At 54.0% G+C, this 12500-nt stretch overlaps 2 non-coding genes and 1 pseudogene across 2 annotated transcripts; all 3 read right to left on the reverse strand.

Annotated features, from left to right (window-relative positions):
• The window catches only part of LOC124593101, a 10536-nt pseudogene extending 3840 nt beyond the window's left edge, over positions 1 to 6696 (reverse strand).
• Positions 6697 to 6884: 188 nt separating this feature from the next.
• On the reverse strand, positions 6885 to 7039 carry LOC124593118. Its single transcript, XR_006977840.1, has one exon. It is a non-coding gene; the product is annotated as a 5.8S ribosomal RNA (ribosomal RNA).
• Positions 7040 to 7390: 351 nt separating this feature from the next.
• LOC124593003 lies at positions 7391 to 9300 on the reverse strand. Its single transcript, XR_006977754.1, has one exon. It is a non-coding gene; the product is annotated as a small subunit ribosomal RNA (ribosomal RNA).
• Between the last annotated feature and the right edge of the window lie 3200 nt (positions 9301 to 12500).

Consider the following 12500-nt stretch of genomic DNA (forward strand, 5'->3'; position numbering starts at 1 on the left):
CCATTTTCCAGCTGCAGAGTAGACAGCATCGTGGGAGATCTGATCTTCTCTCGTACAAGCTTGTACGGGACCCCCCAGGGGTCCAATCCCAGCTGCTCATTCACAAAGTTCTGCCATGACTGCCGTCTTAGACGTTGTACGGACTCCTGGTATCGAGCCTTGAGGCGACGGTAAATCCTTAGGTGGTACTGTCGTTCTTCTTGTGTGAAGCCCCTTTGGTAATTACTTCTTGCCCGCCTGACAGACCGCCTGAGCTCACTCAGCTCTGGGGGCCATGGAGTAGCCTGTTTGCGAACAAACCTTGCCACCCGAGGAACGGACGTAGCAATAGCCGCCTCAATAGATGCCACTAGTTCGTCTACCGCTTCATCCACGTTATGTATCTCCTCCTCTGATCCAAGCCCTGGAGGACGAAACTCCTGTGCCAGCCGGTTCCAATCCGTCTTTCGATAATTATAACGTTCTACCCAGTCCCCGAGATCTTCTTCAACTTCCATATGGTAATCAAAGAAAATACAATTGTGGTCACTTACAGTAAGATTACTTACAACTCTCCAGTTTCTGATGTGTGGTGCTGCACTTAGAGATGCAAGCGTAACATCTATATTGGAAACAGCACCCGCCCTTCCTGAAAAGGTAGGCGGATAGCCAGGTTGGTTTATAACATCTAATTGCATCTGCATTATGAGATTCTCCAACTCAACACCTCGCTCATCCTGTTCCACACTAAACCACAAAGGGGACTTTGCGTTTGCGTCCATACATACAATGACCGGCTTTCCTTGTAACATTCTTAAGATCCAATCCAACTGACTAAGAAATCCCATGATATGTTGTCTGAATTGACAATATACATTTACAAGGAATACTAAATGTGACATCAAGTTAAGTTCAACAACGATTACGTGATCATTACAAAATTGTGTTAACACAGTTGTTCTAATCAGCTTATTCAGAACTACAACAGCGCTCATAGGATTCTCACCGGAGAATACCACTTGCGCAGTTGCAGGAAATCCAGGAATCCGACCAGCACAGGAGGCGGGTTCTTGAATTACTAAAATGTCCAGCATGTCATCTTCCGCAATCCTTCTTAACTCTTGCGTAACCAAATGGCTACGCATTGCGTTTATCTGTAGTACCTTAAAACTCCCCATCAACCAGGGGGGTAAAAAACATGCAGGCGACTGGCGGGCCAAGATTTCGAGAGATCTACAACGTTTCTACCGTACATTTTAACCATGTCCCGGTATATTTTTTCGAGATCGAATTTACGGCCCCGCCTGGCAAACACCTGCTCCACCAACTCCTTTAAATCATCAGATTGCGAAGGAATATTTGCCACGTGCAAACTTATACAATCCACGTCCTCCAAGGCTGGATAAGTAATATCTTGGCCATGTCTATGTCCAGTCCGAACAAGCTGCCTCAGTGCAACAGTCAACAATGCTGGTTCCTCAAGCCTGGTTAACCGCAACTTATGTTCAAAATCATTATACACGTCTCCAGGACCAACTGCATTATAAAAAGTGCTTGCACCATTCAACTTTGCACTATTTACAATATTTACATTAGATCTACAGTTACTACCATCGCCACCAACATCCTCAGTAGAAACTGTACTCGACTTTGCACTATTTACAAAATTTACATTTGATCTGCCACTACTACCACCACCACTACTACCACCGCCACCGTCTTCATTAGGGACTGTACTCGCGCCTTGATCTGTAGTCTGTGAGTCTTGCTTCGCCGGCTCCTCCATCTTGGTTCTTGACAGTCGACTAGTTAGCCGACCGATCGCCGTCTCCAAGTCGACATCTGTTTGGATGCCGACGTCGACCATCGATCCTCCAGTGGCGCCCGGAACATCTTCTGGGCTGTACAGTGTACCTGTGGACAGAGCCTTACTAATTAACTTGCCCCGTTCCGCGTCCCTTTTAATTTTACTCGGAGATTTCTTTTTCGGCGCCTTAAGGGTCGCCATAATCAGTTCGCTGAATTATTCTGTCAAGGAACATGCGGTAGGTAGGGCAGTCTTTAGGTCCACCACACTTTCTTCCCCGCTTCTTACACGGTATACAGACCTGGGGTTTGTCCTTATTAGGACAGGCCTTCCTTTCATGACCCACCTGCCCACAATGGGCACACAGGGCATGTTCTTCCTGACAATACTTATTTGTATGGTTCAAGTCTTGGCACTTGGTGCAACGCGGCACCGCCAAGTAATCTTTAATATTTAACGCTGAATATCCAACGTACAACCTGCCAATTCTAGTAAGAGGCTTCCAAAGTTCCGGAGAGACTTCCACCACATGGTGAACTGTAAGTTTCTCCCTTGGTCCGACTTTAAATCTGAGTCTAAACTGGCTATCGAAATCCTCCCTTGTCATAGTCATGTCGAAATTCTGCACGTATATGGAATCCAACAAGCTGTCCGCACTCATATATGTCGGGACATCGTATAGGCACATCAAAGGCCTTCGCCTCCTAGGCGGTTCGCATTTGACCTTCTCAGTTAACTGAGGATTTGTCATAATGCGCTGACTGTCTTCTTGAGTTGCCGTTTCCACGATCAGTACATTTTTTGCAGTTCTTACTGTATTTATTTTAATCTTGTCTCGCTTAGGATCTATACACTTCTCGAATGCAGTCTTGACTGCTCGAATATCCTCCCCCTCTTTTGGCTTGATAAACACCGTTGGGACAACCTTCTTGATATTTTCCTGTATTGTCTCTTTTGCCGATGGCGCCTTGACCACAGGGGTACTCGCGACCGCGGCATAAGATTTTGCAACTGGTGGCTGACTCCTGAGGCGTTCGTTTTCCTTCTGCAATTCTATCAATCTCCCCTCTAACTGGGAATGAGCCATTGCCCACCTAGCAACACAATCCCGAATATTATTTATCGCCTGATTACTAATTTTGCCATTCTTTACACTGGAATCCAGTAACTTTAAGAAACGAGCATGACGCTCGGCTACAGATAAAGCATCATCGTAATTCGAATCGCCTTCAAACGCATGGTCACTCTCTACTTGTTCAGCCATCTTGACGAAATGAAGAGAGTGAAAAGGAGGCCCGTCTCTTTCCCCGGACCGGCCTCTCTGGCATGGGGGGAGGCTAAATGCAGCTCGCTCACCGGTCACGCCCCTCGACCAAGAGCTCTCTACAACTGAGCTGCTAGGTTTAGCACGCCGTGGGTACAGCGCACTAGTCCTCTTCGATGGCTGCATCATCGAAGTTTTCTCCCGCTCCCTTACCGGCGAATGCCACCCGCATTCCGGGAGAGCGGATTCACTCCCCGTCCTTCGCCCCCTACTAGGCCGAGTTCCCACCAAAAGGCTAAAGACCCGGTCCTACTCAGGTGCCGGGCCGGTCCCCCAGACGTTCGGGGGTCTGGACCCATCTAACCTAACCGGGGACATGTCACCACGCCCCGGCTTGGCGGATCATGCCCCGGAATTCCAGGGGCAGGGCGGGTGACCTTCGCCGACTTAGGCCAGGATCCCGCCGCGACAAATGCAGCCACCGGAACCGGTGTGCAAGTTGTTCAGCACACCGTCGCGCCCCTGCCCTTCGGTCGCCCGAAGGCTTAACAGCTGCACCTCGAGAAGGCGGGCAGGGACACTTGGGAAGGAGAGGCTAAGATGTTCGAGTCGCATCCTTCCCCTGCTGCCTATTACCAACCATGAGCCCACACAAATCGGGGCACATAGCATGAGACAGCCGCAGCTAGTAGATAGGGACAGCGGGAATCTCGTTAATCCATTCATGCGCGTCACTAATTAGATGACGAGGCATTTGGCTACCTTAAGAGAGTCATAGTTACTCCCGCCGTTTACCCGCGCTTGCTTGAATTTCTTCACGTTGACATTCAGAGCACTGGGCAGAAATCACATTGCGTCAACACCCGCTAGGGCCATCGCAATGCTTTGTTTTAATTAGACAGTCGGATTCCCCCAGTCCGTGCCAGTTCTGAGTTGATCGTTGAATGGCGGCCGAAGAGAATCCGCGCACCCGCGCGCCCCCGGAGGAGCACGCTAAGGCGGACGCGGCCTCGCAGCAAGGAAGATCCGTGGGAGGCCAAGGCACGGGACCGAGCTCGGATCCTGCACGCAGGTTGAAGCACCGGGGCGCGAACGCCGCGCAGGCGCGCGCATCCTGCACCGCCGGCCAGCACGAGGCCAACCAACGGCGAGAGCAGACCACGCCCGCGCTAAACGCCCGCACTTACCGGCACCCCTACGGCACTCACCTCGCCCAGGCCCGGCACGTTAGCGCTGACCCACTTCCCGACCAAGCCCGACACGCCCCGATCCTCAGAGCCAATCCTTATCCCGAAGTTACGGATCCAATTTGCCGACTTCCCTTACCTACATTATTCTATCGACTAGAGGCTCTTCACCTTGGAGACCTGCTGCGGATATGGGTACGAACCGGCGCGACACCTCCACGTGGCCCTCTCCCGGATTTTCAAGGTCCGAGGGGAAGATCGGGACACCGCCGCAACTGCGGTGCTCTTCGCGTTCCAAACCCTATCTCCCTGCTAGAGGATTCCAGGGAACTCGAACGCTCATGCAGAAAAGAAAACTCTTCCCCGATCTCCCGACGGCGTCTCCGGGTCCTTTTGGGTTACCCCGACGAGCATCTCTAAAAGAGGGGCCCGACTTGTATCGGTTCCGCTGCCGGGTTCCGGAATAGGAACCGGATTCCCTTTCGCCCAACGGGGGCCAGCACAAAGTGCATCATGCTATGACGGCCCCCATCAACATCGGATTTCTCCTAGGGCTTAGGATCGACTGACTCGTGTGCAACGGCTGTTCACACGAAACCCTTCTCCGCGTCAGCCCTCCAGGGCCTCGCTGGAGTATTTGCTACTACCACCAAGATCTGCACCGACGGCGGCTCCAGGCAGGCTCACGCCCAGACCCTTCTGCGCCCACCGCCGCGACCCTCCTACTCGTCAGGGCTTCGCGGCCGGCCGCAAGGACCGGCCATGACTGCCAGACTGACGGCCGAGTATAGGCACGACGCTTCAGCGCCATCCATTTTCAGGGCTAGTTGCTTCGGCAGGTGAGTTGTTACACACTCCTTAGCGGATTCCGACTTCCATGGCCACCGTCCTGCTGTCTTAAGCAACCAACGCCTTTCATGGTTTCCCATGAGCGTCGATTCGGGCGCCTTAACTCGGCGTTTGGTTCATCCCACAGCGCCAGTTCTGCTTACCAAAAGTGGCCCACTTGGCACTCCGATCCGAGTCGTTTGCTCGCGGCTTCAGCATATCAAGCAAGCCGGAGATCTCACCCATTTAAAGTTTGAGAATAGGTTGAGGTCGTTTCGGCCCCAAGGCCTCTAATCATTCGCTTTACCGGATGAGACTCGTACGAGCACCAGCTATCCTGAGGGAAACTTCGGAGGGAACCAGCTACTAGATGGTTCGATTAGTCTTTCGCCCCTATACCCAGCTCCGACGATCGATTTGCACGTCAGAATCGCTACGGACCTCCATCAGGGTTTCCCCTGACTTCGTCCTGGCCAGGCATAGTTCACCATCTTTCGGGTCCCAACGTGTACGCTCTAGGTGCGCCTCACCTCGCAATGAGGACGAGACGCCCCGGGAGTGCGGAGGCCGCCGCCCCGTGAAGGGCGGGGAAGCCCCATCCTCCCTCGGCCCGCGCAAGGCGAGACCTTCACTTTCATTACGCCTTTAGGTTTCGTACAGCCCAATGACTCGCGCACATGTTAGACTCCTTGGTCCGTGTTTCAAGACGGGTCGTGAAATTGTCCAAAGCTGAAGCGCCGCTGACGGGAGCGATTATTCCGCCCGAGAGCATCCCGAGCCAACAGCGGCGCGGGTCCGGGGCCGGGCCAGGTAGGTCCGTCATCCGGGAAGAACCGCGCGCGCTTGCCGGGAGCCCGAGCGCCCAAAGGGGCGAATCGACTCCTCCAGATATACCGCCGGGCAGCCAGCCAGGACACCGGGGCTCTGCCCAACAGACGCGAACCGAGGCCCGCGGAAGGACAGGCTGCGCACCCGGGCCGTAGGCCGGCACCCAGCGGGTCGCGACGTCCTACTAGGGGAGAAGTGCGGCCCACCGCACACCGGAACGGCCCCACCCCGCGGCGAGTGGAAAGGCAACCGGACACGACCCCGCCGCGGATTGCTCCGCGCGGGCGGCCGGCCCCATCTGCCGAGGGCGGAGGCCTGTGGCCGGATGGGCGTGAATCTCACCCGTTCGACCTTTCGGACTTCTCACGTTTACCCCAGAACGGTTTCACGTACTTTTGAACTCTCTCTTCAAAGTTCTTTTCAAGTTTCCCTCACGGTACTTGTTCGCTATCGGTCTCGTGGTCATATTTAGTCTCAGATGGAGTTTACCACCCACTTGGAGCTGCACTCTCAAGCAACCCGACTCGAAGGAGAGGTCCCGCCGACGCTCGCACCGGCCGCTACGGGCCTGGCACCCTCTACGGGCCGTGGCCTCATTCAAGTTGGACTTGGGCTCGGCGCGAGGCGTCGGGGTAGTGGACCCTCCCAAACACCACATGCCACGACAGGCGGCAGCCTGCGGGGTTCGGTGCTGGACTCTTCCCTGTTCGCTCGCCGCTACTGGGGGAATCCTTGTTAGTTTCTTTTCCTCCGCTTAGTAATATGCTTAAATTCAGCGGGTAGTCTCGCCTGCTCTGAGGTCGTTGTACGAGGTGTCGCACGCCACACCGCCAGCCGGCTGTGCACGCTACCGAGTAAGTACCGGTATGCGAACCGCCAGGCGACGGGCGCGCATCGCACGTTTCAGGAGGCGCGGCCGGCCCCACAGGCGGCCGCGACGCTCCCAGGTCTGCGAAGCGGGGCAAACGCCGCGCGCTTCAGTATACGTAGCCGACCCTCAGCCAGACGTGGCCCGGGAACGGAATCCATGGACCGCAATGTGCGTTCGAAACGTCGATGTTCATGTGTCCTGCAGTTCACATGTCGACGCGCAATTTGCTGCGTTCTTCATCGACCCACGAGCCGAGTGATCCACCGTCCTGGGTGATCTTTTCTTAGTTTCCACTGTCTCTTTCAAGACAGTTGCATAGGCGGGACGTAGGCGTGTGGCGGCCCCTGTTCAAGCGTTCTGTGTCCAACGGCCTCACGGCCGATGGGCGTCGTACGGCTCCACACCGGAGCGGACAGGCAGTCGGGCGAAAGTCATTCAAAACCGGCGCCAGGCGCCAGGTGCCGCAGGCCAGCCGCTCCAGCGCTTCAGCGCTCGTACCACACAACATTGGCGTTAGTTTTGAGAAGCACGCGTGGTTCCGCACGCGGCGCACGGCTACTGCGAGCCGTACAGGTAGCGTGTTGCGCGACACGACACGCACATCGAACGACATGCAGTCTAGTCGGTAATGATCCTTCCGCAGGTTCACCTACGGAAACCTTGTTACGACTTTTACTTCCTCTAAATGATCAAGTTTGGTCATCTTTCCGGTAGCATCGGCAACGACAGAGTCAATGCCGCGTACCAGTCCGAAGACCTCACTAAATCATTCAATCGGTAGTAGCGACGGGCGGTGTGTACAAAGGGCAGGGACGTAATCAACGCGAGCTTATGACTCGCGCTTACTGGGAATTCCTCGTTCATGGGGAACAATTGCAAGCCCCAATCCCTAGCACGAAGGAGGTTCAGCGGGTTACCCCGACCTTTCGGCCTAGGAAGACACGCTGATTCCTTCAGTGTAGCGCGCGTGCGGCCCAGAACATCTAAGGGCATCACAGACCTGTTATTGCTCAATCTCGTGCGGCTAGAAGCCGCCTGTCCCTCTAAGAAGAAAAGTAATCGCTGACAGCACGAAGGATGTCACGCGACTAGTTAGCAGGCTAGAGTCTCGTTCGTTATCGGAATTAACCAGACAAATCGCTCCACCAACTAAGAACGGCCATGCACCACCACCCACCGAATCAAGAAAGAGCTATCAATCTGTCAATCCTTCCGGTGTCCGGGCCTGGTGAGGTTTCCCGTGTTGAGTCAAATTAAGCCGCAGGCTCCACTCCTGGTGGTGCCCTTCCGTCAATTCCTTTAAGTTTCAGCTTTGCAACCATACTTCCCCCGGAACCCAAAAGCTTTGGTTTCCCGGAGGCTGCCCGCCGAGTCATCGGAGGAACTGCGGCGGATCGCTGGCTGGCATCGTTTATGGTTAGAACTAGGGCGGTATCTGATCGCCTTCGAACCTCTAACTTTCGTTCTTGATTAATGAAAACATACTTGGCAAATGCTTTCGCTTCTGTTCGTCTTGCGACGATCCAAGAATTTCACCTCTAACGTCGCAATACGAATGCCCCCGCCTGTCCCTATTAATCATTACCTCGGGTTCCGAAAACCAACAAAATAGAACCGAGGTCCTATTCCATTATTCCATGCACACAGTATTCAGGCGGGCTTGCCTGCTTTAAGCACTCTAATTTGTTCAAAGTAAACGTGCCGGCCCACCGAGACACTCACTCAAGAGCACCCTGGTAGGATTGCAACGGGGTCCGCCTCGGGACGCACGAGCACGCACGAGGCGCGTCGCACGCCTTCGGCTCGCCCCACCGGCAGGACGTCCCACGATACATGCCAGTTAAACACCGACGGGCGGTGAACCAACAGCGTGGGACACAAATCCAACTACGAGCTTTTTAACCGCAACAACTTTAATATACGCTATTGGAGCTGGAATTACCGCGGCTGCTGGCACCAGACTTGCCCTCCAATAGATACTCGTTAAAGGATTTAAAGTGTACTCATTCCGATTACGGGGCCTCGGATGAGTCCCGTATCGTTATTTTTCGTCACTACCTCCCCGTGCCGGGAGTGGGTAATTTGCGCGCCTGCTGCCTTCCTTGGATGTGGTAGCCGTTTCTCAGGCTCCCTCTCCGGAATCGAACCCTGATTCCCCGTTACCCGTTACAACCATGGTAGGCGCAGAACCTACCATCGACAGTTGATAAGGCAGACATTTGAAAGATGCGTCGCCGGTACGAGGACCGTGCGATCAGCCCAAAGTTATTCAGAGTCACCAAGGCAAACGGACCGGACGAGCCGACCGATTGGTTTTGATCTAATAAAAGCGTCCCTTCCATCTCTGGTCGGGACTCTGTTTGCATGTATTAGCTCTAGAATTACCACAGTTATCCAAGTAACGTGGGTACGATCTAAGGAACCATAACTGATTTAATGAGCCATTCGCGGTTTCACCTTAATGCGGCTTGTACTGAGACATGCATGGCTTAATCTTTGAGACAAGCATATGACTACTGGCAGGATCAACCAGGGAGCTGCGTCAACTAGAGCTGAGCAGCCGGCCGCCCGGGAGTGTGTCCCGGGGGCCCGCGCGAACACGCAAGCGTCCGCTCAATTATTCTGCAAACAGGAGGAGGCTGAGCTCCCCTGCACAATACACCTCGAAACCCTCTCAGGTCCCGGCGGCGCGCAGCGCCGTCCTAAGTACTTGGTCGGGTTCGAGAGAGGCGCAATCGCCCGGAGTTTGGCGAGTAGACGCTTTAGGTGCGACCACCCGTGCTCCCAACTGAGCTTGCCGCTGCCGACAGAGGCCCGGGAGCGTGCTGTCGTGGCATTGCCGGCGGGAGACAACACGCGCCACCTACGGTGACCGGCAGCTCCAACGCCAGCGCCACAGAAGGACAAAAGCCCCACTTGGGTGCCGAAGCGAACTCTCCCAGCACAGCGCACGCGCCAACACGTCCGCACAGCTGCGATACAAACCACCTGCGAGAACCGCAGAGGCGACCGAGCAGCAGACGGCGTCGCGGCGCCGAGCGCCGGGCGGCGGCGCATCCTCAGCGCACACAGTCCTCAATCGGACCAGCACACTGCAGATGTCCACCGCGCTTCGCACCGGGCCCGCGAGGACCTACTTTGGCCGCACGGCGCCGCGTGCAGGGTGCGCCGGCGCGCAGCTGCGCCGCCTGCCGCCTCCGTCGGCCGGCGCGCCTGCCACTGGCCGCCCCCACCAGCCGGCTGTAGCGCGTGCGCCCACGCACCGCGCGGCCAGCACGCCGGGAGGCCCCCCCTCACCGGCCGGGGACGGTCCCACCCAGCCACCGCCGCGTATCGCTTCACACCCAGATGCCATTCACGTTCGTGGGCATGGTGGGTATCGCTGGAACAACCGGTTGGTAGCTCAACCGATCGTCGCCATCACTGATTCACCTCTAGCGAGAACAACCGCACCACAACGGTTTACCAGTTGTTCATTTGCATAACGTCACCAGCAAACGTAGGCGTCCATCGCCATTTGCAAATTCAACGATTGTTGCATGCCTGTGTCAGGTGTCACGACACACTATGTCTGCCCACATACACGCAACAACATGTGCACGCTTCGCGAACACGTGGAAGGTGGCCCCCGTACGTATGCGATGTCCATTGCGCGAACGACTGTCAACCGGCCTCTGTCGCATGTCGCAGATGTGGAACGCAGTGCACCATGCTATCACGGTGTGTGAGAAGAGACGACTACGTCTGACAACACGCGCCACTACATCAACAGACGGCTCATGCTGATCGCCATCCAGGGCATACCACACTGCAATCCAGCTCTTATAGGGAGACGACACGTAGCTGAGTGCACAACATTTGGACCGCATGGTTCGCCGTTGTTGGCGCAGTCGTTGTACGGTCACATGTACCACGATGTATCATTCAGTACATGAGGACCAATGTGCAGTACAGTGTGTGATTTGGACGTACAACATCAGCGGACAGTTGACACAGGCCGTACCACAGCGTAGGCTAAGTGCTTCGCACATGCGAATGCCAATGAACAACTGCAAATGCCAATGAACAACTGCAAAGGGCATTGAGCATGTACGTCCTGCTGCCATCCACATTACAGTGTATAGCTGCAAGGTGTTTAACATGAAGCGATACACTGGGGACCGGGCAGTGCGAGTAGCAAACTATATTGCGGGGGTTGCAGTTAGGCAACACTACACTAATTTAACGCGTCGTATGACAATTACAGAGCAGGTTAAGGCCCAACGTGTGTTGGGTTAAGGCCCAACGTGTGTTGGGTTAAGGCCCAACGTGTGTTGGGTTAAGGCCCAACGTGTGTTGGGTTAAGGCCCAACGTGTGTTGGGTTAAGGCCCAACGTGTGTTGGGTTAAGGCCCAACGTGTGTTGGGTTAAGGCCCAACGTGTGTTGGGTTAAGGCCCAACGTGTGTTGGGTTAAGGCCCAACGTGTGTTGGGTTAAGGCCCAACGTGTGTTGGGTTAAGGCCCAACGTGTGTTGGGTTACGTTAAGGGGCAATGTGGGTTACGTTAAGGGGCAATGTGGGTTACGTTAAGGGGCAATGTGGGTTACGTTACGGCGCAATATAGGTTACGTTACGGCGCAATATAGGTTACGTTAAGGCGCAATATCGGTTACGTTAAGGCGCAATACAGGTTACGTTAAGGCGCAATACAGGTTACGTTAAGGCGCAATACAGGTTACGTTAAGGCGCAATGCAGGTTACGTTAAGGCGCAATGCAGGTTACGTTAAGGCGCAATGCAGGTTACGTTAAGGCGCAATACAGGTTACGTTAAGGCGCAATACAGGTTACGTTAAGGCGCAATACAGGTTACGTTAAGGCGCAATACAGGTTACGTTAAGGCGCAATACAGGTTACGTTAAGGCGCAATACAGGTTACGTTAAGGCGCAATACAGGTTACGTTAAGGCGCAATACAGGTTACGTTAAGGCGCAATACAGGTTACGTTAAGGCGCAATACAGGTTACGTTAAGGCGCAATACAGGTTACGTTAAGGCGCAATACAGGTTACGTTAAGGCGCAATACAGGTTACGTTAAGGCGCAATACAGGTTACGTTAAGGCGCAATACAGGTTACGTTAAGGCGCAATACAGGTTACGTTAAGGCGCAATACAGGTTACGTTAAGGCGCAATACAGGTTACGTTAAGGCGCAATACAGGTTACGTTAAGGCGCAATACAGGTTAGGTTAAGGCGCAATACAGGTTAGGTTAAGGCGCAATACAGGTTAGGTTAAGGTACGACATAGGTTAGGTTAAGGTACGACATAGGTTAGGTTAAGGTACGACATAGGTTAGGTTAAGGTACGACATAGGTTAGGTTAAGGTACGACATAGGTTAGGTTAAGGTACGACATAGGTTAGGTTAAGGTACGACATAGGTTAGGTTAAGGTACGACATAGGTTAGGTTAAGGTACGACATAGGTTAGGTTAAGGTACGACATAGGTTAGGTTAAGGTACGACATAGGTTAGGTTAAGGTACGACATAGGTTAGGTTAAGGTACGACATAGGTTAGGTTAAGGTACGACATAGGTTAGGTTAAGGTACGACATAGGTTAGGTTAAGGTACGACATAGGTTAGGTTAAGGTACGACATAGGTTAGGTTAAGGTACGACATAGGTTAGGTTAAGGTACGACATAGGTTAGGTTAAGGTACGACATAGGTTAGGTTAAGGTACGACATAGGTTAGGTTAAG

This window comes from Schistocerca americana, unplaced genomic scaffold (assembly GCF_021461395.2).
Source record: "Schistocerca americana isolate TAMUIC-IGC-003095 unplaced genomic scaffold, iqSchAmer2.1 HiC_scaffold_97, whole genome shotgun sequence".
Classification (NCBI taxonomy): domain Eukaryota; kingdom Metazoa; phylum Arthropoda; class Insecta; order Orthoptera; family Acrididae; genus Schistocerca; species Schistocerca americana.